The 12,600-nt window shown below is 38.8% G+C and overlaps 1 long non-coding RNA gene and 1 pseudogene across 1 annotated transcript in view; both read left to right on the top strand.

Annotated features, from left to right (window-relative positions):
* Positions 1–12,600, top strand: part of LOC103346842 (uncharacterized) — a 399,916-nt gene that overhangs the window by 283,353 nt on the left and 103,963 nt on the right. The window lies entirely within an intron of this gene.
* Positions 5,876–8,185, top strand: LOC138847850 (protein-L-isoaspartate O-methyltransferase domain-containing protein 1 pseudogene; annotated as a pseudogene).

The following is a 12,600-nucleotide window of genomic DNA, read 5'->3' as shown; positions in this document are numbered from 1 at the left end:
GAATTAAAAAGTCTAATAATCTTGTGTTACTAGACATAATGGTTATCTTAATGAGAAAGCCCCAGAGGCCTAAAAGAGTTACGTGCTTTGTAAAATCCTACAGGTGCTTTCAGAAATACTGTGTGCAGTAAGCAAATACCTCTTGTTGGTTAATGAGTTTATAATTTTAAATGTGGCAACTTAAAGTCTTTTGTCATCCACAGTTTAGTATATCAGATTTGTTGCTCATAAAACTAAAGCATTGTTGGTTCTGTGTTTAGCTGTCCTATAGGTTCTGATGAACTTTTTCCAGCCACATCTATTGTATTGAGTACTTTGGGATGGTTGTGTAAACAGATGAAGCCAGTAATGTATTAAAGGTACCAACTGAGAGAAAGTATGGTTAACTGAGGTTACTAAAAACAAAAGTAATTCAAATCAATTGGTAATTTACAAACAGGAGTTAATTTAAAAAAAACTATTTTTTCTCTGTCTCTGTCTCTCTCACTGTCTCTGTCTCTCTTGCTGTCTCTGTCTCTCTTGCTGTCCACTCTGTCAAAACAAAACAAAAAAAAACTATTAAAACTGCTATATTGGTATATTATGTTATGTTATATGTGTATACATACTGTATGTCTACATGGGAAAATTTAAGTTTTATTTTAATTGGCTTATAGATAAAAGATTGCCCATAAATTTAAGCTGTTAAAATTAATCAAAGATACATTTTAATTCATGTGACCTGAATCTCTGTATCATATGTTTTAAATGCGTTGGTAGAAAAAACTAGAAACATTTTATATGCTTGTGCTGAAATTTGCTGGTTAAACAAGCTACACCATGTTAGATATTTAACAGATGTTTCCAAATATATGTATTCTTAATATTTATGGAAGGCATTGGACCTTCTGGTAAATGTTTTCTTAAGTTGTTATCTAATGGTTGACACTGCTTTCTAAGTTTTGATGTGCTATTGCTATTGTCAGTAAGCGATCTGGGACTGGCAACCCCATTTCTCTATTCTAAGCCCGACTTGTTCTCTCATTTCTCTATTCTCTTCGAGGTAGGAAACTATTTGTATTATGAAGGAATCTCCAAGATTCAAAATTTGATTTTAGATCTTATAAAAGAGATGGCTAACATTTTTCTGTAATAGCATAGCCAAAATAAGAGCTTAAATTATAATTTCTTAGCTAGATTTACTTCGCCATCAGTGAGGTAAACAGAAACAGGAAAGCCTCCCTTTCAGAACAAAGAGACAGAGCATCTAAAATGTAATCTGTAGGAGTAAAATTGACATCTTGAGCTTTGATGATTGTTTGCAGCCCTTGTCTCTGTAGCTGAGGAAATTTTTTCTCCTCATACTATTTATTGAACTCTTTACTTACTGTAGGATTAATCTTATAAGTATAAAGAAAACTGAAAAAAAAGCATTTCATATCTCCTGTTATCTTTTTGCTTGTCTTTATTTTATGTACTTTCATTTTTTTTTCTTTTTAATTGTTAAAAGGGAATTGTGATGATTGATTTTTAGTATTTTATTCTAATATAGTCACTTAAGGCTATAATTCCTGTATCTGTCCCAGCCCATGGATTTTTTTTAACTTTTATTTAATGAATATAAATTTCCAAAGCACAGCTTATGGATTACAATGGCTTCCCCCCGCCATAACTACCCTCCCACTCACAACCCTCTCCTTTCCCACACCCTCTCTCCTTCCATTCACATCAAGATTCATTTTCAATTTTCTTTATATACAGAAGATCAGTTTAGCATATATTAAGTAAAGATTTCAAAAGTTAGCACCCACATAGAAACACAAAGTGAAAAATACTGTTTGAGTACTAGTTATAGTATTAAATCACAATGTACAGCACATTAAGGACAGAAATCCTACACGAGGAGTAAGTGCACAGTGACTCCTGTTGTTGACTTTACAAATTGACACTCCTGTTTATGGCATCAGTAATCTCCCTATGCACCAGTCATGAGTTTCCAAGGCTATGGAAGCCTTTTGAGTTCACCGACTCTGATCATATTTAGACAAGGTCATAGTCAAAGTGGAAGTTCTCTCCTCCATTCAGAGAAAGGTACCTCCTTTGTTGATGACATGTTCTTTCCACTGGGATCTCATTCACAGAGATCTTTCATTTAGGTTTATTTTATTTATTTATTTTTTGCCAGGGTGTCTTGGCTTTCTATGCCTGAAATACTTTCATGGGCTTTTCAGCCAGATCCAAATGCCTTTAGGGCTGATTCTGAGTCCAGAGTGCTGTTTAGGACATCTGCCATTCTATGAGTCTGCTGTGTATCTCGCTTCCCATGTTGGATCGTTCTCTCCCTTTTTTATTCTATCAGTTAGTATTTTCAGACACTAGTCTTGTTTCTGTGATCCCTTTGGCTCTTTGTCCTATCATTATGATCAATTGTGAACTGAAATTGATCACTTGGACTAGTGAGATGGCATTGGTACATGCCACCTTGATGGGATTGAATTGGAATCCCCTGGTATGTTTCTAACTCTACCGTTTGGGGCAAGTCAGCTTGAGCATGTCCCAAGTTGCACATCTCTTCCCTCTCTTATTCCCACTCTTATATTTAACAGCAATCACTTTTCACTTAATTTTCAACACTTAAGAATAACTGTATTGATTACAGTATTCAACCAAAAGTATTAAGTAGAACAAACAAAAAAATACTAAGAATGATAATGTATTAAGTTGTTCATCAACAGTCAGGGCAAGGGCTGATCAAGTCACCATTTCTCATAGTGTTCATTTCACTTTAACAGGTTTCCTTTTTGGTGCTCGGTTAGTTGTCACCGATCAGGGAGAATATATGATATTTGTCCCTTTGGGACTGGCTTATTTCACTCAGCATAATGTTTTCCAAATTCCTAACAGGGATCACTTTTCAGTTAAAATTTAAACCCCTAAGAATAATTGTGTGTTAATTACAGAGTTCAAGCAATATTACTAGAACAAAAAATACTAAAATGGATAAAGTATTACATTGTACATCAACAGTCAGGACAAGAGCTGATCAAGTCACTGTTTCTCATAGTGTCCATTTCAGCCCATTGATTTCCTCTTCTCTTTCCAATTCCTGTGTGTGCAGACCCTATAGGCCTCTCAGTGCTTCCACTTGCATGTGCATATGGGCTAAATGTGTTTCTATTCCTGTGCCTGATACACAGCACAGATGTGATACATATTCGATAGAAGCCATATTCACAGTTTTATTTTTGATTTTTCCGTAGCTCATAATCTATGTTATAATACTCTCTTGCAATTCTGGGCGATGGTAGCAAGTCACAGCTCCCCATCATCAGCCAAAAAATCATGAGGTCAAGCAAGTGATTCTTTACAATGTGCTGTGTTGTTGAGCTCTAATGTTCAGTTAGACAAATGTATTGAATGTTTTTTTTTCTTTTAATGATTTGCTTTGTTTTCTTTTAATGATTTTTCCAAATTCTTAAAAATAACACAATGGTAAAACTGAAACCAAGGAGACATCCTGAGGTCCTGTCAGAGACAAAGTAGAACAGGGTAATGGGAAGTCCTGAGGTCTTTGGGCACATTGGCTTTGACAACTACACACACACACACACACACACACACATTCACCCACTGAGCACATCTGTACAAAACATTGTGTGTTAGGAGAAGTAGGGTAAGGTCAAGGGATCAGGACACATTTTCATATTGGACCAGCCTCCCTTAAGGCTCACTAGCTTGTCCAGCATCCAGCCCCTGAGTCTGGCCAGACTTTGCTATGAGAGACTGGAGTTAAAAATGTAGTTCCAGCCCATAGACATGAGGATGCTCCCCACTTGGTTATGCACCTGTGCCACAGACCCCTCACAACTCCTACTTGTCTGCCATCTCCTTATTCTCCTGGATGATGTCTTGGGAATTTTGGATGAAGGTTTTCTTTTTGCTTTCTTCTTTTCCATTTTGTCCTGTCCTTTGTCTTTCCTTCTTAGATTGCTTCTCCTTGTTTTCAGGTTGCTTTGACCTCCACCCTTAATCTTCACCATTCCCAAAATCCCCTCATGGCTTGTCCTTGGATACATGGGAGTCAGGAGACCTTTTTTTTTCTTTGCCATTACCACTTGCACTCCTTTTTTATTTCCCCTTGGAAGTCCTAGAGGTATTTTTCTTGGGAACCAGTACCGTCTCCACCTTCCCCAGCCATTGGCTTCTGCTTCTGCTTGCTCCTGGGGGCCTGTATTGCTAAGAGGACCCCAAAAGCTCCTGTGATCATTCTTGTTGATCTTGGTGATGTCCATGGCCTTTTTCTTTCCTGCCTCATCAACTCCATCAGGACCTTGCCCACCAAGGCCTGCATCTGGTTTTACTCATGGAGTAGGTTTTTCCAGGAGGTGGTGGGAACTATTGATTAGAAGGATTGGGGTTCAGAAGCCCATGACCCACTTCTTGGGCTTCTGAGCTGTGGTGCTTCATGTGGCCTCTTTTCTACTTGCATTGGGAAACATGATCACTGTTGCCTGTTGGGACTAAGTCTGCTGCTTGACATGTAGGGAATCTGGTGTCCAGAGTAGAGGGAACTGGAAGGTTGATGTCTGGCCTGGGAGTAGCCTTTGACACCAGAGAACAGGTCAGGATAAGTTTAGGGTTACTCTCTGTAATTCACTCCCTCCCAGTAGGGTTTGAACCCAAGCTGGGGGCTGAGTTAGTCATCTGGGGCTCTTTCCTCCTTGAAGAACTGTTTCTGCTCTCTCACTATTTTCTGAGCTCCCAGGACTTTGGTTTCAAACAATAAGTTTGGTATTTAAATGTAGCACCATGTGACATTTGAAAAGGTTACAAAAGCACTTTTATAAAATTATAATCAATATATAACAGTTGGATACAATAACAAAATGGAGACCAATAATTTATTATTCTATTGTTGGCTCTGAAACAGACATGAGGTGTAGACTCATTTATTTGATGGGTGGGATGTCTCTGAAAGAGTGGAGATTGAAGTGACATCATGCACTGCATTTAAGGGTCAATACATGTATAACTGAACAGCAAGGAAGATTGTTTGCCACTACATTGATGTCTTACAAAAATAAATAAAAATGTTTGTAAATCATCAGATTAAAATTAGAACAAGTTATCAACCCCATTACACCACACTTCTTGTTAAACTCCCATATTCACCATATCTGTATATAGGAAAATGATTTTTACCCAAAAGTATGCACACTATAATATTTTTTATTTTCAATGTCTATTTTGATCTGATTTATTTCAGTTTGTCTGTTTTCAAATACATTTATTTTCCATCCATAATCAGATTTTTTTGGCTCTATGCTTTTAATCTTCCATGTTATACCTTCAAATATATTAATACCTGATTAGCATTTTCATTTTTTTTGACAGATAGAGTTATAGACAGTGAGAGAGAGACAGAGAGAAAGGTCTTCCCTCAGTTGGTTCACTCCCCAAATGGCCGCTATGGCCGGCACTGTGCCGATCTGAAGTCAGGAGCCAGGTGCTTCTTCCTGGTCTCCCATGCAGGTGCAGGAGCCCAAGCACTTGGGCCATCCTCCATTGCCCTCCTGGGCCACAGCAGAGAGCTGGACTGGAAGAAAGGCAGCAGGGACTAGAACCCAGTGCCCATATGGGATGCCGGTGCTGCAGGTGGAGGATTAACCAAGTGAGCCATGGCGCAGGCCTGATTATCATTTTCAATTCATTTTTGCCTTTTTAATTTTATTTTTAAATAAAGACTAGTTAACAATTTTGATCATGTTTCTCTATTTTTCATGTGTATCAACATGACATATAAAATCTGTTAGCATATCTTGATTAATAATTCTTACTGTAGTTCACAATACATGAAGAAAAGTATCTGTTGTGATGTATTCTCTTGAAAAATAAGATGCAAGTGGAAGTCATTGAGCATTTTTTTGGAATGCTCATTATAAAGGAGGAAGCTTTAGCTGCAAAATCATTTTCCTTATTCCTTCCTGAAACACAGATAGTGTGTTGGTTATACAGCAGCTATTATGTATCTATGAGGTAAGAATATGGAGAATATGACACATTGTCAGGACATATCACTGCTTACACTCTCAGACTACCATATTAGCCCGAGATCATATAGTTTGGTGAGATTGTTACAAAGAAAAATAAATATGACTTACATAAGCCCATGAGTTCAATGATCTATTATACTCAGTCAGGTTTATTCTTAATAGAAATAATGTTTTTCTATTTTATTTAGTAAGCATAATTATTATCAATCACCCTCCTTTTCTCTTACCCAGATTGTAACTTATGGTACTTCAGTCTCCAACAAATGATGCATGAAGTCTCTAGTATTAAGGAAAAGACTTCCCAGTGTCTGACCAGCCTCACCTCAGCACAATCCTAACATTACTTCAGGAGTATAACTTTGAGAAATATTTACCAAGCCATATAGATATCTTGCAGACTATAATTTTTTAGTCTAAAATGATGTTTGTTCCTCTTATCTGTTCTATTAGAAGATACCATTGATTATAATTCATCTAGACCAAAACAGCAGTGTAATTTTTACTTCAATACAAATTTACTTTTTTTCTTTTTCTACAATAAGTGAAAGTGTAGAGAAAGCAATTTTAAAGACATTTCTTAAAATGTTCCCTTTAGATTAATGAATAGATGGCAGTCAGAAAGCTAGAGAAATTAAGAAAAGATATTGCAATTTAAACAAATACCTATGAGGGGGCATACTAACACTTGCCTGTTAATTATTCATGTTCAATTCCTGCTAGTAATGCCTGGCTCATTTTAACATTAATATTTATTCACAGAATAATTGTTATCTTAGTGTGACTGTTGTAGCACTTTAGGTTAAGCTGACACTTAGAATGCACACACCAATCCACCTTCCTGATAATTAGCTTGTGAGGAAGCAGATATTGAGTCAACTAGATGGGTTTCTGCCACATATATAGGAGGCCTGGATGGAGTTTCTGCCTCCTGGCTTTGGCTTGGCCCAGCTGAAGCTATTGAGGGTATTTGGGGAATGAAACTGAAAAGAAGATTCATTCTCATTCCCATTCTCATTCTCATTCTCATTCTCCTCTTTTCTCTCTTCTTCTTTTCCTCCTCTCCCCTCTCCCTCCCCTCCTCCTCCTCCACCTCCTTCTCTCCTCCTCTCCTCTCCTCTCCTCTCCTCTCCTCTCCTCTCCTCTCCTCATTCTCTCTCCCTCTCTCTCTCTCTCCCTCTCTCTCTCTCTCTTCTCTCTCCCCTCTCCCCTCCCCCCTTCTCTACCACTCTGCCTTTCCAAGAAATCATGGGATTGAGCTTCATTCAGATGTGGTGGAATATGCCAGGGGAAAATAGGAGAGCTTCATCAAATATAATGATAGCTTTGATAAGTTTGAGCTGTGTGATCCTGCATTTGTGGTTGGTAATTGCCTCCAGAGACCATCTGACAGTTATCAGTATGATCAAATTATTGTGTTGCTGGAGTCCAGAAAGACAATGAAAGCTACGTGAAAATTTTACTGAACATGGGAGGCCTACTAGTCATTCCTGTAGAAAATCAGTTAACACAGATTATGCAAACTGAACAAAACACTTGGGAAAGTAAAAATATCCTTGCTGTTTTATTTGCTCCATTTGTGCAGGCAAGAAAGAATGATTACAGCAAACCTGATTCTGTGGGACTCCCCCCCTGCCCTGTGCCCTGAGGAACCTGCAAGACTTGTCCTGTATTTATATTCACTGCACTTAGAAATTTCATAAATGATGAGACACAGGCCAAAGGGATTCCCCAAAAGGCTCCACCCAAAATGAAGAGAGAATGAGTCAGAATTAACACGTAGGTCTTTGTGGGTAATCAGCTTCTTTCTCAGCCTCTAGACAGTGAGGATCACAAATAAGAGAAGGGGAAAGACCACAGCAAAACCATGAAGCCAGAAGGGTCTCCACAGAATTTACTGAGAAAATCATGAAGCTGCCCCTCCCTGAGTCTTTAAAAGTTTACTTGACATGTTTTAGAGACAAATAACAGATACGGAGATAGAATGCCTACTGATAATTCCTGTAGTCTTGAATATGTAGCATTTTTTAGTTGAAAGAATTATTCCTTTAATCAGAGTGGTGGGGGAAAGTATATAACCTGTTTCTACCAGTAACAGAAATGATGTATTCAGTCATTTAAAAGGATCCCTTTTATAAAATCTATTTTTCTTTAACTCTTGGGAAAATGCTGTTTTGTTTCAGAGTGCTTTGAAAGTGGAATGAAACCATAGTCAAGACATTGTGTCCTATAAATTGTTTTCTGACTCTTTAGAGATTTATAGTGGTAAATGTTAGACAAAATTTTATATAAAGTTTAAACCATTATTAAGCATATAAATATGATTTGAATTGCAGTTATTTTATTTCCTCTTTGAAAGTCCCTTATAAAGAAATAAAATGCTTTGTAGACCTATTTACCTTTTTTTAAAAGATTTATTTATTTATTTATTTGAAAGTCGAAGTTACACAGAGAGAGGAGAGGCAGAGAGAGAGAGAGAGAGAGAGAGAGAGAGAGAGAGAGAGGTCTTCCATCCGATGATTCACTCCCCAATTGGTCGCATTGGCCAGAGCTGCACCAATCCAAAGCCAGGAGCCAGAAGCTTCTTCTGGGTTTCCCACATGGGTGCAGGGGCCCAAGGTCTTGGGCAATCTTCTACTGCTTTCCACGGCCATAGCAGAGGGCTGGATCAGAAGTGGAGCAGCCGGGTCTTGAACCGGCGCCCGTGTGGGATGCTGGCACTTCAGACCAGGGCATTAACCCACTGCACTACATCACTGGCTCTGACATATTTACCTTATTTTTGTTGCAATCACTATTTCTGAGTTGCTGGAGACATATTCCATGCAATATATGAGTGCAATAATAATGCAACTTAATAAGTAAGTTAGCTTTTAAATAAAACGCAAATTTCATGAAATCTTACAGCCCTGCAACTTTTGCTTTTGAATCAGTTGACCAAAGACCTGGGTAGGGGTGGGAGGGCATATCTGCTTCTCTCACAGAGATTTTTAATAGCACAGCAAGTAAATATTATGAATGGAAGGGGAGAGGGAATGGGAAAGTGGAGGGTTGCGGGTGGGAGGGACGTTATGGGGGGGAAGCCATTGTAATCCATAAGCTGTACTTTGGAAATTTATATTCATTAAATAAAAGTTAAAAAAAAAGAAAGTATACATTTACCACAACTCTTAGTTTGTATGGACCCTTTACATTTTCAGTATTTAAAGTTAATGAGATCGTCTTGACTCTCTCAAGATCTTCAAGGTCTATTAAGGATTGTTTTTTCTATAGTTCACTGTACAAAGTATTTGGTTTAAGAGCTCCAATGTTGTGTGTGACTCTTCACATAGACAGTGAGTGAGTGAGTGAAATAAGCATGTGTGACTGCCACTTTCCTGGAAAGCTCTGAGTTTCAGGGCTGCAGCAGGCATGGGTAGCAGATGCACTTTAGTAAATGGGACTTCCAGTTTATCTGAATATTTATCTTTGACAAAAGGGGGCTGAGCTTACAACATTTGCTTTGGATCTTTCTAGTATAAGAAATAATCACAGAACTTGTATGTAGACAACTTCTGTTTTGAAAAGCCAGTTCAGAATCACAGTATAAACTTTGGGATCTACAGCATGCTCATCTAACCACTCACTTTTTAATGTGTTTTTTAGCAAAATTATGATGGTTTTAATTTTTTTTGCTTAATATCATGTACTTAATGTATTCATTATGTGAATTTTGTTATAGCTTATCAGTGACAAAACTGGCAGGAAATGCCATTATGACTTTGTTTCCCTTGAAAGGCATGTAAAGAGTCATGCCTTGATAATAAAGTATACACTGTAACCTGACACTTAATGTTAACACGGATTACATATTTTTAAAGGGAAAAATTTGAAGGTATAACTACCATCAGCATTATTATTATAATCATTATTCAGATTTGTTTAAGGAAACCCAAGCATTGTATAGTAAATGGATTTTTATTTCTCTGCTAAGTTACAAATATTGATTCAATAAAATTCTTGTATCTAAAAATTCTACATATCTGAAAACAAGCAGTTCAAATAATGCAAGTATGGCATCACTCCAGATAATTGAGGATGTTTTAGCGACATGAAGGACAATTTCAGGGAAAGTACTGCTCAGAGTGGCGGGAGTAGGCTGGGGGTACCACTGCATTTTACTTAAATGATTGTTAAGCTGATACTAAGAAATGCTTCATCAGGTTTCTTTCTAGGAAACAGCTTCATATCGTTGTCATCTGTTGGTAATGGTCATTTGATTTGGAATCAAGTGCTTGTTTTAAAAGTGTAGCTGTGAACATGTTTTTATCTAGAAATCCTGGGGAGAGTGGAAAGAAGGGACCCTCAAAGAAGGAGGTACCTTTCTCGGAAGGGAGGAGAGAACTTCCACTTTGATTATGGCCCTGTTGAAATAATGTCAGAGTTTGTGGACTCAAAAGGCTTTCCATAGCCTTGGCAGCCCATGACAAGAGCCTTGGGTGATCACTGACATCATAAATAAGAGTGTCAATTGTTAAATCAAAACAGGAGTCACTGCGCACTTGCTCCCCATGTAGGACCTCTGTCCTTAATGAGTTGTACTACGAGAATTAACAGTAAAACTTGTCTTCAGATGGTGCTTTATATGTTGTGTGTGGGTGGCAGGGTGGGTGCAAACTGTTGAAATATTTACTTAGTATAGAGTTGATCTTCTGCATAAAAATAATTAAAAATGAATCTTAATGAAGAATGGGATGGGAGAGGGAGTAGAAGATGGGATGGGAGTGGGGGTGGAAGGGCCAATTTGAGGGGAAGAACTGCTATATTCCAAAAGCTGTGCCTATGAAATTTATATTTATTAAATAAAAGCTTCATAGAAAAAAAGACGACGTCCAGTTTGATTGAAAGGGAACTTCTGGAATGACAGAGGGAGGGCCTCTGTAAATAAACTTTTTCATAAAAAAAAGAAATCCTGGGGAGACTTAGCCATCTTTTCTTACCCTTCTCCCCCCAATTTTCTTGGAGCTGGTGTCCAGCTATGTAAAAGTACATGTTCTTAAATAATGGCTTTACTATTTAGGAGAGCGTTTTTGCTAGGCATATATTTGAAGACACGGACTTTTTCATAATGTCTTTCATTCGCTCATCCTTGTTAAAGTGTACAGATTTTTCATGACCATTGAATACTTTTTGTCATGGAAATGTATCTTTTGTGTTTTTAAGTGCATTAATTTTACAGTTGTGATGTTATCATTGACTTTAAAATAGCCATAGAAACAAAAAATGAATAATTTTTTTATAAATTTTATTTATTTGCCAGGTAGAGTTATAGACAATGAGAGAGAGACAGAGAGAAAGGTCTTCCTTCCATCGGTTCACTCCCCAAATGGCCGCTATGGCCGGCGCTGTGCCGATCTGAAGCCAGGAGCCAGGTGCTTCCTCCTGGTCTCCCATGTGGGTGCAGGGGCCGAAGCACCTGGGCCATCCTCCACTGCCTTCCCAAGCCACAGCAGAGAGCTAGACTGGAGGAGGAGCAACCTGGACCAGAACCGGCGCTTATATGGGATGCCATCGCCGCAGGCAGAGTATTAACCAAGTGAGCCACGGTGCCGGCCCCAAATGAACAAATAATTTTAATAAGAGCATCCAATATACCTGAAGGAAAAACTGCTATTTTATATTTTTGTGCAGGGATTATAACTGAAAGCAGTTTGAAAAATGATTTGTTTACTTTTATCTGGAATAAAACTTCTGTAACTTTCCCAGTGCATTTCTGAATTATTTTATAAGCCTGAATGCTCTATCAATATAATTAAAACAACACAGGAAGTCAGGCACAACCCAGGTGATCCTTGATCCAGGTGATCAAGGAGTCGAGGAAATGTTGATGGTGGCTTAGCTGCTGAGAGTTGGTTGGGCTTTATGAGTGGAATAGAGAGTATATCATCAAAAACTACGTATGTTGACGCTGTTATGCTCAAAGAAAAGAATTTCTCCAAAATTTTGATATTTGAGAAATTATTCTCTTATACTTTATGCCCATTAGAGATACAGGTGAGAAAAAAAAAAGCCCCTAAATGTAGAGAACATTGTTGCATCAGTAACTCAAAGAATCAGCTGAGGTCAGGGAATGAACGGAGGCTTTACATTAACCCCAGCAATTCAACTTCCGGTCATAGCTAGCAATGCTCTGGAGTAGGTGCAGAGAAGCCATCTAAAAGGGTGTGGTGCTGGGGTTGTGACGGCACCGGGGTCATAACCTCTGACCTTGCTCTGACCAATCAACAAGCTTCCCTCCCAGTGACCCCGGCAGCACTCCCGGGCCGGTCCTCTTCTCTGCTTCAGGATCCTCCCCTCAGCCGCCTACTGCGCGAGCCCTGCTTGGCTGATCGTCGCCGGCCGCAGTCATGGGCGCTGTCTGAAGGCCGCGTTGGTGCTGAATCCTGAGGTAAATCTGGAAGCGGGTGGCGGGTGATGCGGGGCCGAGGCAGAGGCTGGACCCTACCTTTGTATTTTTGTTACGGGGTGACAGCAGCATCAGGCACTCTGCTTAGTGGGCCAGGCTACTCACGTCACCACCCGGAGCCTGGCG

Source organism: Oryctolagus cuniculus, assembly GCF_964237555.1.
Source record: "Oryctolagus cuniculus chromosome 17 unlocalized genomic scaffold, mOryCun1.1 SUPER_17_unloc_1, whole genome shotgun sequence".
Lineage (NCBI taxonomy): Eukaryota > Metazoa > Chordata > Mammalia > Lagomorpha > Leporidae > Oryctolagus > Oryctolagus cuniculus.
This window is presented reverse-complemented; position numbering and strand designations above follow the sequence as displayed.